Below are 15,690 nucleotides of genomic sequence, written 5' to 3'. Positions count from 1 at the left end.
TAGCTTCAGATTCATGCGATACAAATGATGTAGCTTCAAATACTTGTGAGATACATGATTTAGATTCATCTGCATGCGAAACAAACGAGTTAGCATCAAATCCATTCGAATCACATAATTTAGCTTCAAATTCATGCGAAGCACATAATTTAGCTTCAAATTCATGCGATACAAATGATGTAGCTTCAAATACTTGTGATATACATGATTTAGATTCAACTGCATGCGAAACAAACGAGTTAGCTTCAAATCCACGCGTATCACATAATTTAGCATCAAATTCATGCGAAGCATTTGATTTTGCTTCAAATTCATGCGATACAAATGATGTAGCTTCAAATACTTGTGATATACATGATTTAGAATCAACTGCATGCGAAACAAACGAGTTAGCTTCAAATCCATGCGAAACATATGAATTCGCTTCAAATTCGGGCGTGAAACATGATTTAGGTTCAAATTCATGGCAAACACATGGTTTAGCTTCAAATTCGTGCGAAGCACGTGATTTAGTTTCAAATTCATGCGAAGCTAATGATGTAGCTTCAAATAATTGCAGTATAGATGATTTAGCTACAAATGCAGGCGAAACAAACGAGTTAGCTTCAAATCCATGCGAAACACTTGATTTAGCTTCAAATTCGTACGAAAAACATGGTGTAGCTTCAAATTCATGCGATACAAATGATGTAGCTTCAAATTCTTGTGATATAAATGATTTAGTTTCTACTGCATGCGAAACAAACGAGTTAGCTTCAAATCCATGCGAAACACATGAATTAGCTTCAAATTCATGCGAAAAACATGGTTTAGCTTCAGATTCATGCGAGAAAAATGGTTTAGCTTCAAATACTTGTGAGATACATGATTTAGATTCATCTGCATGCGAAACAAACGAGTTAGCTTCAAATCCATTCGAATCACATAATTCAGCTTCAAATTCATGCGATACAAATGATGTAGCTCCAAATACTTGCGATATAAGTGATATAGCTTCAAATGCAGGCGAAACAAGCGAGTTAGCTTCAAATCCATGCGAACCACATGATTTAGCTTCAAATTCATGCGAAAAACATGGTTTAGCTTCAGATTCATGCGAAAAAAATGATTTAGCTTCAAATACTTGTGATATACATGATTTAGAATCAACTGCATGCGAAAGAAACGAGTTAGCATCAAATCCATGCGAATCACATAATTTAGCTTCAAATTCATGCGAAACATATGGTTTAGCTTCAAATTTATGCGATACAAATGATGTAACTTCAAATACTTGCTCTATAAGTGATATAGCTTCAAATGCAGGCGAAACAAACGAGTTAGCTTCAAATCCATTCGAATCACATAATTTAGCTTCAAATTCATGCGAAGCACATAATTTAGCTTCAAATTCATGCGATACAAATGATGTAACTTCAAATACTTGCTCTATAAGTGATATAGTTTCAAATGCAGGCGAAACAAACGAGGTAGCTTCAAATCCATGCGAACCACATGATTTAGCTTCAAATTCATGCGAAAAACATGGTTTAGCTTCAGATTCATGCGAAAAAAATGATTTAGCTTCAAATACTTGTGATATTCATGATTTAGAATCAACTGCATGCGAAACAAACGAGTTAGCTTCAAATCCATGCGAAACACATGATTTAGCTTCAAATTCATGCGAAAAACATGGTATAGCTTCAGATTCATGCGATACAAATGATGTAGCTTCAAATACTTGTGAGATACATGATTTAGATTCATCTGCATGCGAAACAAACGAGTTAGCATCAAATCCATTCGAATCACATAATTTAGCTTCAAATTCATGCGAAGCACATAATTTAGCTTCAAATTCATGCGATACAAATGATCTAGATTCAAATACTTGTGATATACATGATTTAGATTCAACTGCATGCGAAACAAACGAGTTAGCTTCAAATCCACGCGTATCACATAATTTAGCATCAAATTCATGCGAAGCATTTGATTTTGCTTCAAATTCATGCGATACAAATGATGTAGCTTCAAATACTTGTGATATACATGATTTAGAATCAACTGCATGCGAAACAAACGAGTTAGCTTCAAATCCATGCGAAACATATGATTTCGCTTCAAATTCTTGCGAGAAACATGGTTTAGCTTCAGATTCATGCGAAAAACATGGTTTAGCTTCAAATACTTGTGATATACATGATTTAGAATCAACTGCATGCGAAACAAACGAGTTAGCTTCAAATCCATTCGAATCACATAATTCAGCTTCAAATTCATGCGATACAAATGATGTAGCTTCAAATACTTGCGATATAAGTGATATAGCTTCAAATGCAGGCGAAACAAACGAGTTAGCTTCAAATCCATGCGAACCACATGATTTAGCTTCAAATTCATGCGAAAAACATGGTTTAGCTTCAGATTCATGCGAAAAAAATGATTTAGCTTCAAATACTTGTGATATACATGATTTAGAATCAACTGCATGCGAAAGAAACGAGTTAGCATCAAATCCATGCGAATCACATAATTTAGCTTCAAATTCATGCGAAACATATGGTTTAGCTTCAAATTTATGCGAAACAAATGGTTTAGCTTCAAATACTTGCGATATAACTGATATAGCTTCAAATGCAGGCGAAACAAACGAGTTAGCTTCAAATCCATGCGAAACACATGATTTAGCTTCAAATTCATGCCAAAAACATGGTTTAGCTTCAGATTCATGCGATACATATGATGTAGCTTCAAATACTTGTGAGATACATGATTTAGATTCATCTGCATGCGAAACAAACGAGTTAGCATCAAATCCATTCGAATCACATAATTTAGCTTCAAATTCATGCGAAGCACATAATTTAGCTTCAAATTCATGCGATACAAATGATCTAGCTTCAAATACTTGTGATATACATGATTTAGATTCAACTGCATGCGAAACAAACGAGTTACCTTCAAATCCACGCGTATCACATAATTTAGCATCAAATTCATGCGAGGCATTTGATTTTGCATCAAATTCATGCGATACAAACGATATAGCTTCAAATACTTGTGATATACATGATTTAGAATCAACTGCATGCGAAACAAACGAGTTAGCTTCAAATCCATGCGAAACATATGAATTCGCTTCAAATTCGTGCGAGAAACATGATTTAGGTTCGAATTCATGGCAATCACATGGTTTAGCTTAAAATTCATACGAAGCATTTGATTTAGCTTCAAATTCATGCGATACAAATGATGTAGCTTCAAATACTTGTGATATACATGATTTAGAATCAACTGCAAGCGAAACAAACGAGTTAGCTTCAAATCCATGCGAAACACATGATTTAGCTTCAAATTCATGCGAGAAACATGGTATAGCTTCAGATTCATGCGATACAAATGATGTAGCTTCAAATACTTGTGAGATACATGATTTAGATTCATCTGCATGCGAAACAAACGAGTTAGCATCAAATCCATTCGAATCACATAATTTAGCTTCAAATTCATGCGAAGCACATAATTTAGCTTCAAATTCATGCGAAACAAATGATCTAGCTTCAAATACTTGTGATATACATGATTTAGATTCAACTGCATGCGAAACAAACGAGTTAGCTTCAAATCCACGCGTATCACATAATTTAGCATCAAATTCATGCGAAGCATTTGATTTTGCTTCAAATTCATGCGATACAAATGATGTAGCTTCAAATACTTGTGATATACATGATTTAGAATCAACTGCATGCGAAACAAACGAGTTAGCTTCAAATCCATGCGAAACATATGATTTCGCTTCAAATTCTTGCGAGAAACATGGTTTAGCTTCAGATTCATGCGAAAAAAATGGTTTAGCTTCAAATACTTGTGATGTACATGATTTAGAATCAACTGCATGCGAAACAAACGAGTTAGCTTCAAATCCATGCGAAACATATGAATTCGCTTCAAATTCGTGCGAGAAACATGATTTAGGTTCAAATTCATGGCAAACACATGATTTAGCTTCAAATTCATGCGAAAAGCATGGTTTAGCTTCAGATTCGTGCGAAAAAAAATGGTTTAGCTTCAAATACTTGTGATATACATGATTTAGATTCTTCTGCATGCGAAACAAACGAGTTAGCATCAAATCCATTCGAATCACATAATTTAGCTTCAAATTCATGCGAAGCACATAATTTAGCTTCAAATTCATGCGATACAAATGATCTAGCTTCAAATACTTGTGATATACATGATTTAGATTCAACTGCATGCGAAACAAACGAGTTAGCTTCAAATCCACGCGTATCACATAATTTAGCTTCAAATTCATGCGAAACAAATGATCTAGCTTCAAATACTTGTGATATACATGATTTAGATTCAACTGCATGCAAAACAAACGAGTTAGCTTCAAATCCATGCGAAACATATGATTTCGCTTCAAATTCTTGCGAGAAACATGGTTTAGCTTCAGATTCATGCGAAAAAAATGGTTTAGCTTCAAATACTTGTGATATACATGATTTAGAATCAACTGCATGCGAAACAAACGAGTTAGCTTCAAATCCATGCGAAACATATGAATTCGCTTCAAATTCGTGCGAGAAACATGATTTAGGTTCAAATTCATGGCAAACACATGATTTAGCTTCAAATTCATGCGAAAAGCATGGTTTAGCTTCAGATTCGTGCGAAAAAACATGGTTTAGCTTCAAATACTTGTGATATACATGATTTAGATTCTTCTGCATGCGAAACAAACGAGTTAGCATCAAATCCATTCGAATCACATAATTTAGCTTCAAATTCATGCGAAGCACATAATTTAGCTTCAAATTCATGCGATACAAATGATCTAGCTTCAAATACTTGTGATATACATGATTTAGATTCAATTGCATGCGAAACAAACGAGTTAGCTTCAAATCCACGCGTATCACATAATTTAGCTTCAAATTCATGCGAAACAAATGATCTAGCTTCAAATACTTGTGATATACATGATTTAGATTCAACTGCATGCAAAACAAACGAGTTAGCTTCAAATCCACGCGTATCACATAATTTAGCATCAAATTCATGCGAAGCATTTGATTTTGCTTCAAATTCATGCGATACAAATGATGTAGCTTCAAATACTTGTGATATACATGATTTAGAATCAACTGCATGCGAAACAAACGAGTTAGCTTCAAATCCATGCGAAACACATGATTTAGCTTCAAATTCATGCGAAAAACATGGTTTAGCTACAGATTCATGCGAAAAAAATGGTTTAGCTTCTAATACTTGTGAGATACATGATTTAGATTCATCTGCATGCGAAACAAACGAGTTAGCTTCAAATCCATTCGAATCACATAATTCAGCTTCAAATTCATGCGATACAAATGATGTAGCTTCAAATACTTGCGATATAAGTGATATAGCTTCAAATGCAGGCGAAACAAACGAGTTAGCTTCAAATCCATGCGAACCACATGATTTAGCTTCAAATTCATGCGAAAAACATGGTTTAGCTTCAGATTCATGCGAAAAAAATGATTTAGCTTCAAATACTTGTGATATACATGATTTAGAATCAACTGCATGCGAAAGAAACGAGTTAGCATGAAATCCATGCGAATCACATAATTTAGCTTCAAATTCATGCGAAACATATGGTTTAGCTTCAAATTTATGCGAAACAAATGGTTTAGCTTCAAATACTTGCGATATAACTGATATAGCTTCAAATGCAGGCAAAACAAACGAGTTAGATTCAAATCCATGCGAAACACATGATTTAGCTTCAAATAATTGCAGTATAGATAATTTAGCTACAAATGCAGGCGAAACAAACGAGTTAGCTTCAAATCCATGCGAAACACTTGATTTAGCTTCAAATTCGTACGAAAAACATGGTGTAGCTTCAAATTCATGCGATACAAATGATGTAGCTTCAAATACTTGTGAGATACATGATTTAGATTCATCTGCATGTGAAACAAACGAGTTAGCTTCAAATCCACGCGTATCACATAATTTAGCTTCAAATTCATGCGAAGCACATAATTTAGCTTCAAATTCATGCGATACAAATGATCTAGCTTCAAATACTTGTGATATAACTGATATAGCTTCAAATGCAGGCGAAACAAACGAGTTAGCTTCAAATCCATGCGAAACACATGATTTAGCTTCAAATTCATGCCAAAAACATGGTTTAGCTTCAGATTCATGCGATACATATGATGTAGCTTCAAATACTTGTGAGATACATGATTTAGATTCATCTGCATGCGAAACAAACGAGTTAGCTTCAAATCCATGCGAAACACATGATTTAGCTTCAAATTCATGCGAGAAACATGGTATAGCTTCAGATTCATGCGATACAAATGATGTAGCTTCAAATACTTGTGAGATACATGATTTAGATTCATCTGCATGCGAAACAAACGAGTTAGCATCAAATCCATTCGAATCACATAATTTAGCTTCAAATTCATGCGAAGCACATAATTTAGCTTCAAATTCATGCGAAACAAATGATCTAGCTTCAAATACTTGTGATATACATGATTTAGATTCAACTGCATGCGAAACAAACGAGTTAGCTTCAAATCCACGCGTATCACATAATTTAGCATCAAATTCATGCGAAGCATTTGATTTTGCTTCAAATTCATGCGATACAAATGATCTAGCTTCAAATACTTGTGATATACATGATTTAGATTCAACTGCATGCGAAACAAACGAGTCAGCTTCAAATCCACGCGTATCACATAATTTAGCTTCAAATTCATGCGAAACAAATGATCTAGCTTCAAATACTTGTGATATACATGATTTAGATTCAACTGCATGCAAAACAAACGAGTTAGCTTCAAATCCACGCGTATCACATAATTTAGCATCAAATTCATGCGAAGCATTTGATTTTGCTTCAAATTCATGCGATACAAATGATGTAGCTTCAAATACTTGTGATATACATGATTTAGAATCAACTGCATGCGAAACAAACGAGTTAGCTTCAAATCCATGCGAAACATATGATATCGCTTCAAATTCTTGCGAGAAACATGGTTTAGCTTCAGATTCATGCGAAAAAAATGGTTTAGCTTCAAATACTTGTGATATACATGATTTAGAATCAACTGCATGCGAAACAAACGAGTTAGCTTCAAATCCATGCGAAACACATGATTTAGCTTCAAATTCATGCCAAAAACATGGTTTAGCTTCAGATTCATGCGATACATATGATGTAGCTTCAAATACTTGTGAGATACATGATTTAGATTCATCTGCATGCGAAACAAACGAGTTAGCTTCAAATCCATGCGAAACACATGATTTAGCTTCAAATTCATGCGAGAAACATGGTATAGCTTCAGATTCATGCGATACAAATGATGTAGCTTCAAATACTTGTGAGATACATGATTTAGATTCATCTGCATGCGAAACAAACGAGTTAGCATCAAATCCATTCGAATCACATAATTTAGCTTCAAATTCATGCGAAGCACATAATTTAGCTTCAAATTCATGCGAAACAAATGATCTAGCTTCAAATACTTGTGATATACATGATTTAGATTCAACTGCATGCGAAACAAACGAGTTAGCTTCAAATCCACGCGTATCACATAATTTAGCATCAAATTCATGCGAAGCATTTGATTTTGCTTCAAATTCATGCGATACAAATGATGTAGCTTCAAATACTTGTGATATACATGATTTAGAATCAACTGCATGCGAAACAAACGAGTTAGCTTCAAATCCATGCGAAACATATGATTTCGCTTCAAATTCTTGCGAGAAACATGGTTTAGCTTCAGATTCATGCGAAAAAAATGGTTTAGCTTCAAATACTTGTGATATACATGATTTAGAATCAACTGCATGCGAAACAAACGAGTTAGCTTCAAATCCATGCGAAACACATGATTTAGCTTCAAATTCATGCGAAAAACATGGTATAGCTTCAGATTCATGCGATACAAATGATGTAGCTTCAAATACTTGTGAGATACATGATTTAGATTCATCTGCATGCGAAACAAACGAGTTAGCATCAAATCCATTCGAATCACATAATTTAGCTTCAAATTCATGCGAAGCACATAATTTAGCTTCAAATTCATGCGATACAAATGATCTAGCTTCAAATACTTGTGATATACATGATTTAGATTCAACTGCATGCGAAACAAACGAGTTAGCTTCAAATCCACGCGTATCACATAATTTAGCATCAAATTCATGCGAAGCATTTGATTTTGCTTCAAATTCATGCGATACAAATGATGTAGCTTCAAATACTTGTGATATACATGATTTAGAATCAACTGCATGCGAAACAAACGAGTTAGCTTCAAATCCATGCGAAACATATGATTTCGCTTCAAATTCTTGCGAGAAACATGGTTTAGCTTCAAATACTTGTGATATACATGATTTAGAATCAACTGCATGCGAAACAAACGAGTTAGCTTCAAATCCATTCGAATCACATAATTCAGCTTCAAATTCATGCGATACAAATGATGTAGCTTCAAATACTTGCGATATAAGTGATATAGCTTCAAATGCAGGCGAAACAAACGAGTTAGCTTCAAATCCATGCGAAACACATGATTTAGCTTCAAATTCATGCCAAAAACATGGTTTAGCTTCAGATTCATGCGATACATATGATGTAGCTTCAAATACTTGTGAGATACATGATTTAGATTCATCTGCATGCGAAACAAACGAGTTAGCATCAAATCCATTCGAATCACATAATTTAGCTTCAAATTCATGCGAAGCACATAATTTAGCTTCAAATTCATGCGATACAAATGATCTAGCTTCAAATACTTGTGATATACATGATTTAGATTCAACTGCATGCGAAACAAACGAGTTACCTTCAAATCCACGCGTATCACATAATTTAGCATCAAATTCATGCGAGGCATTTGATTTTGCATCAAATTCATGCGATACAAACGATATAGCTTCAAATACTTGTGATATACATGATTTAGAATCAACTGCATGCGAAACAAACGAGTTAGCTTCAAATCCATGCGAAACATATGAATTCGCTTCAAATTCGTGCGAGAAACATGATTTAGGTTCGAATTCATGGCAATCACATGGTTTAGCTTAAAATTCATACGAAGCATTTGATTTAGCTTCAAATTCATGCGATACAAATGATGTAGCTTCAAATACTTGTGATAAACATGATTTAGAATCAACTGCAAGCGAAACAAACGAGTTAGCTTCAAATCCATGCGAAACACATGATTTAGCTTCAAATTCATGCGAGAAACATGGTATAGCTTCAGATTCATGCGATACAAATGATGTAGCTTCAAATACTTGTGAGATACATGATTTAGATTCATCTGCATGCGAAACAAACGAGTTAGCATCAAATCCATTCGAATCACATAATTTAGCTTCAAATTCATGCGAAGCACATAATTTAGCTTCAAATTCATGCGAAACAAATGATCTAGCTTCAAATACTTGTGATATACATGATTTAGATTCAACTGCATGCGAAACAAACGAGTTAGCTTCAAATCCACGCGTATCACATAATTTAGCATCAAATTCATGCGAAGCATTTGATTTTGCTTCAAATTCATGCGATACAAATGATGTAGCTTCAAATACTTGTGATATACATGATTTAGAATCAACTGCATGCGAAACAAACGAGTTAGCTTCAAATCCATGCGAAACATATGATTTCGCTTCAAATTCTTGCGAGAAACATGGTTTAGCTTCAGATTCATGCGAAAAAAATGGTTTAGCTTCAAATACTTGTGATATACATGATTTAGAATCAACTGCATGCGAAACAAACGAGTTAGCTTCAAATCCATGCGAAACATATGAATTCGCTTCAAATTCGTGCGAGAAACATGATTTAGGTTCAAATTCATGGCAAACACATGATTTAGCTTCAAATTCATGCGAAAAGCATGGTTTAGCTTCAGATTCGTGCGAAAAAAAATGGTTTAGCTTCAAATACTTGTGATATACATGATTTAGATTCTTCTGCATGCGAAACAAACGAGTTAGCATCAAATCCATTCGAATCACATAATTTAGCTTCAAATTCATGCGAAGCACATAATTTAGCTTCAAATTCATGCGATACAAATGATCTAGCTTCAAATACTTGTGATATACATGATTTAGATTCAACTGCATGCGAAACAAACGAGTCAGCTTCAAATCCACGCGTATCACATAATTTAGCTTCAAATTCATGCGAAACAAATGATCTAGCTTCAAATACTTGTGATATACATGATTTAGATTCAACTGCATGCAAAACAAACGAGTTAGCTTCAAATCCACGCGTATCACATAATTTAGCATCAAATTCATGCGAAGCATTTGATTTTGCTTCAAATTCATGCGATACAAATGATGTAGCTTCAAATACTTGTGATATACATGATTTAGAATCAACTGCATGCGAAACAAACGAGTTAGCTTCAAATCCATGCGAAACATATGATATCGCTTCAAATTCTTGCGAGAAACATGGTTTAGCTTCAGATTCATGCGAAAAAAATGGTTTAGCTTCAAATACTTGTGATATACATGATTTAGAATCAACTGCATGCGAAACAAACGAGTTAGCTTCAAATCCATGCGAAACATATGAATTCGCTTCAAATTCGTGCGAGAAACATGATTTAGGTTTAAATTCATGGCAAACACATGATTTAGCTTCAAATTCATGCGAAAAGCATGGTTTAGCTTCAGATTCGTGCGAAAAAAAATGGTTTAGCTTCAAATACTTGTGATATACATGATTTAGAATCAACTGCATGCGAAACAAACGAGTTAGCTTCAAATCCATGCGAAACACATGATTTAGCTTCAAATTCATGCCAAAAACATGGTTTAGCTTCAGATTCATGCGATACAAATGATGTAGCTTCAAATACTTGTGAGATACATGATTTAGATTCATCTGCATGCGAAACAAACGAGTTAGCATCAAATCCATTCGAATCACATAATTTAGCTTCAAATTCATGCGAAGCACATAATTTAGCTTCAAATTCATGCGATACAAATGATCTAGCTTCAAATACTTGTGATATACATGATTTAGATTCAACTGCATGCGAAACAAACGAGTTAGCTTCAAATCCACGCGTATCACATAATTTAGCATAAAATTCATGCGAAGCATTTGATTTTGCTTCAAATTCATGCGATACAAATGATGTAGCTTCAAATACTTGTGATATACATGATTTAGAATCAACTGCATGCGAAACAAACGAGTTAGCTTCAAATCCAAGCGAAACATATGATTTCGCTTCAAATTCTTGCGAGAAACATGGTTTAGCTTCAGATTCATGCGAAAAAAATGGTTTAGCTTCAAATACTTGTGATATACATGATTTAGAATCAACTGCATGCGAAACAAACGAGTTAGCTTCAAATCCATGCGAAACATATGAATTCGCTTCAAATTCGTGCGAGAAACATGATTTAGGTTCAAATTCATGGCAAACACATGATTTAGCTTCAAATTCATGCGAAAAGCATGGTTTAGCTTCAGATTCGTGCGAAAAAAAATGGTTTAGCTTCAAATACTTGTGATATACATGATTTAGAATCAACTGCATGCGAAACAAACGAGTTAGCTTCAAATCCATGCGAAACACATGATTTAGCTTCAAATTCATGCCAAAAACATGGTTTAGCTTCAGATTCATGCGATACAAATGATGTAGCTTCAAATACTTGTGAGATACATGATTTAGATTCATCTGCATGCGAAACAAACGAGTTAGCATCAAATCCATTCGAATCACATAATTTAGCTTCAAATTCATGCGAAGCACATAATTTAGCTTCAAATTCATGCGATACAAATGATCTAGCTTCAAATACTTGTGATATACATGATTTAGATTCAACTGCATGCGAAACAAACGAGTTAGCTTCAAATCCACGCGTATCACATAATTTAGCATCAAATTCATACGAAGCATTTGATTTTGCTTCAAATTCATGCGATACATATGATGTAGCTTCAAATACTTGTGAGATACATGATTTAGATTCATCTGCATGCGAAACAAACGAGTTAGCTTCAAATCCATGCGAAACACATGATTTAGCTTCAAATTCATGCGAGAAACATGGTATAGCTTCAGATTCATGCGATACAAATGATGTAGCTTCAAATACTTGTGAGATACATGATTTAGATTCATCTGCATGCGAAACAAACGAGTTAGCATCAAATCCATTCGAATCACATAATTTAGCTTCAAATTCATGCGAAGCACATAATTTAGCTTCAAATTCATGCGAAACAAATGATCTAGCTTCAAATACTTGTGATATACATGATTTAGATTCAACTGCATGCGAAACAAACGAGTTAGCTTCAAATCCACGCGTATCACATAATTTAGCATCAAATTCATGCGAAGCATTTGATTTTGCTTCAAATTCATGCGATACAAATGATGTAGCTTCAAATACTTGTGATATACATGATTTAGAATCAACTGCATGCGAAACAAACGAGTTAGCTTCAAATCCATGCGAAACATATGATTTCGCTTCAAATTCTTGCGAGAAACATGGTTTAGCTTCAGATTCATGCGAAAAAAATGGTTTAGCTTCAAATATTTGTGATATACATGATTTAGAATCAACTGCATGCGAAACAAACGAGTGAGCTTCAAATCCATGCGAAACACATGATTTAGCTTCAAATTCATGCGAAAAACATGGTATAGCTTCAGATTCATGCGATACAAATGATGTAGCTTCAAATACTTGTGAGATACATGATTTAGATTCATCTGCATGCGAAACAAACGAGTTAGCATCAAATCCATTCGAATCACATAATTTAGCTTCAAATTCATGCGAAGCACATAATTTAGCTTCAAATTCATGCGATACAAATGATCTAGCTTCAAATACTTGTGATATACATGATTTAGATTCAACTGCATGCGAAACAAACGAGTTAGCTTCAAATCCACGCGTATCACATAATTTAGCATCAAATTCATGCGAAGCATTTGATTTTGCTTCAAATTCATGCGATACAAATGATGTAGCTTCAAATACTTGTGATATACATGATTTAGAATCAACTGCATGCGAAACAAACGAGTTAGCTTCAAATCCATGCGAAACATATGATTTCGCTTCAAATTCTTGCGAGAAACATGGTTTAGCTTCAAATACTTGTGATATACATGATTTAGAATCAACTGCATGCGAAACAAACGAGTTAGCTTCAAATCCATTCGAATCACATAATTCAGCTTCAAATTCATGCGATACAAATGATGTAGCTTCAAATACTTGCGATATAAGTGATATAGCTTCAAATGCAGGCGAAACAAACGAGTTAGCTTCAAATCCATGCGAAACACATGATTTAGCTTCAAATTCATGCCAAAAACATGGTTTAGCTTCAGATTCATGCGATACATATGATGTAGCTTCAAATACTTGTGAGATACATGATTTAGATTCATCTGCATGCGAAACAAACGAGTTAGCATCAAATCCATTCGAATCACATAATTTAGCTTCAAATTCATGCGAAGCACATAATTTAGCTTCAAATTCATGCGATACAAATGATCTAGCTTCAAATACTTGTGATATACATGATTTAGATTCAACTGCATGCGAAACAAACGAGTTACCTTCAAATCCACGCGTATCACATAATTTAGCATCAAATTCATGCGAGGCATTTGATTTTGCATCAAATTCATGCGATACAAACGATATAGCTTCAAATACTTGTGATATACATGATTTAGAATCAACTGCATGCGAAACAAACGAGTTAGCTTCAAATCCATGCGAAACATATGAATTCGCTTCAAATTCGTGCGAGAAACATGATTTAGGTTCGAATTCATGGCAATCACATGGTTTAGCTTAAAATTCATACGAAGCATTTGATTTAGCTTCAAATTCATGCGATACAAATGATGTAGCTTCAAATACTTGTGATATACATGATTTAGAATCAACTGCAAGCGAAACAAACGAGTTAGCTTCAAATCCATGCGAAACACATGATTTAGCTTCAAATTCATGCGAGAAACATGGTATAGCTTCAGATTCATGCGATACAAATGATGTAGCTTCAAATACTTGTGAGATACATGATTTAGATTCATCTGCATGCGAAACAAACGAGTTAGCATCAAATCCATTCGAATCACATAATTTAGCTTCAAATTCATGCGAAGCACATAATTTAGCTTCAAATTCATGCGAAACAAATGATCTAGCTTCAAATACTTGTGATATACATGATTTAGATTCAACTGCATGCGAAACAAACGAGTTAGCTTCAAATCCACGCGTATCACATAATTTAGCATCAAATTCATGCGAAGCATTTGATTTTGCTTCAAATTCATGCGATACAAATGATGTAGCTTCAAATACTTGTGATATACATGATTTGGAATCAACTGCATGCGAAACAAACGAGTTAGCTTCAAATCCATGCGAAACATATGATTTCGCTTCAAATTCTTGCGAGAAACATGGTTTAGCTTCAGATTCATGCGAAAAAAATGGTTTAGCTTCAAATACTTGTGATATACATGATTTAGAATCAACTGCATGCGAAACAAACGAGTTAGCTTCAAATCCATGCGAAACATATGAATTCGCTTCAAATTCGTGCGAGAAACATGATTTAGGTTCAAATTCATGGCAAACACATGATTTAGCTTCAAATTCATGCGAAAAGCATGGTTTAGCTTCAGATTCGTGCGAAAAAAAATGGTTTAGCTTCAAATACTTGTGATATACATGATTTAGATTCTTCTGCATGCGAAACAAACGAGTTAGCATCAAATCCATTCGAATCACATAATTTAGCTTCAAATTCATGCGAAGCACATAATTTAGCTTCAAATTCATGCGATACAAATGATCTAGCTTCAAATACTTGTGATATACATGATTTAGATTCAACTGCATGCGAAACAAACGAGTCAGCTTCAAATCCACGCGTATCACATAATTTAGCTTCAAATTCATGCGAAACAAATGATCTAGCTTCAAATACTTGTGATATACATGATTTAGATTCAACTGCATGCAAAACAAACGAGTTAGCTTCAAATCCACGCGTATCACATAATTTAGCATCAAATTCATGCGAAGCATTTGATTTTGCTTCAAATTCATGCGATACAAATGATGTAGCTTCAAATACTTGTGATATACATGATTTAGAATCAACTGCATGCGAAACAAACGAGTTAGCTTCAAATCCATGCGAAACATATGATATCGCTTCAAATTCTTGCGAGAAACATGGTTTAGCTTCAGATTCATGCGAAAAAAATGGTTTAGCTTCAAATACTTGTGATATACATGATTTAGAATCAACTGCATGCGAAACAAACGAGTTAGCTTCAAATCCATGCGAAACATATGAATTCGCTTCAAATTCGTGCGAGAAACATGATTTAGGTTTAAATTCATGGCAAACACATGATTTAGCTTCAAATTCATGCGAAAAGCATGGTTTAGCTTCAGATTCGTGCGAAAAAAAATGGTTTAGCTTCAAATACTTGTGATATACATGATTTAGAATCAACTGCATGCGAAACAAACGAGTTAGCTTCAAATCCATGCGAAACACATGATTTAGCTTCAAATTCATGCCAAAAA

The sequence above is a fragment of the Megalopta genalis genome, chromosome 2 (assembly GCF_051020955.1).
Source record: "Megalopta genalis isolate 19385.01 chromosome 2, iyMegGena1_principal, whole genome shotgun sequence".
NCBI classification, from domain to species: domain Eukaryota; kingdom Metazoa; phylum Arthropoda; class Insecta; order Hymenoptera; family Halictidae; genus Megalopta; species Megalopta genalis.
This window is presented reverse-complemented; position numbering follows the sequence as displayed.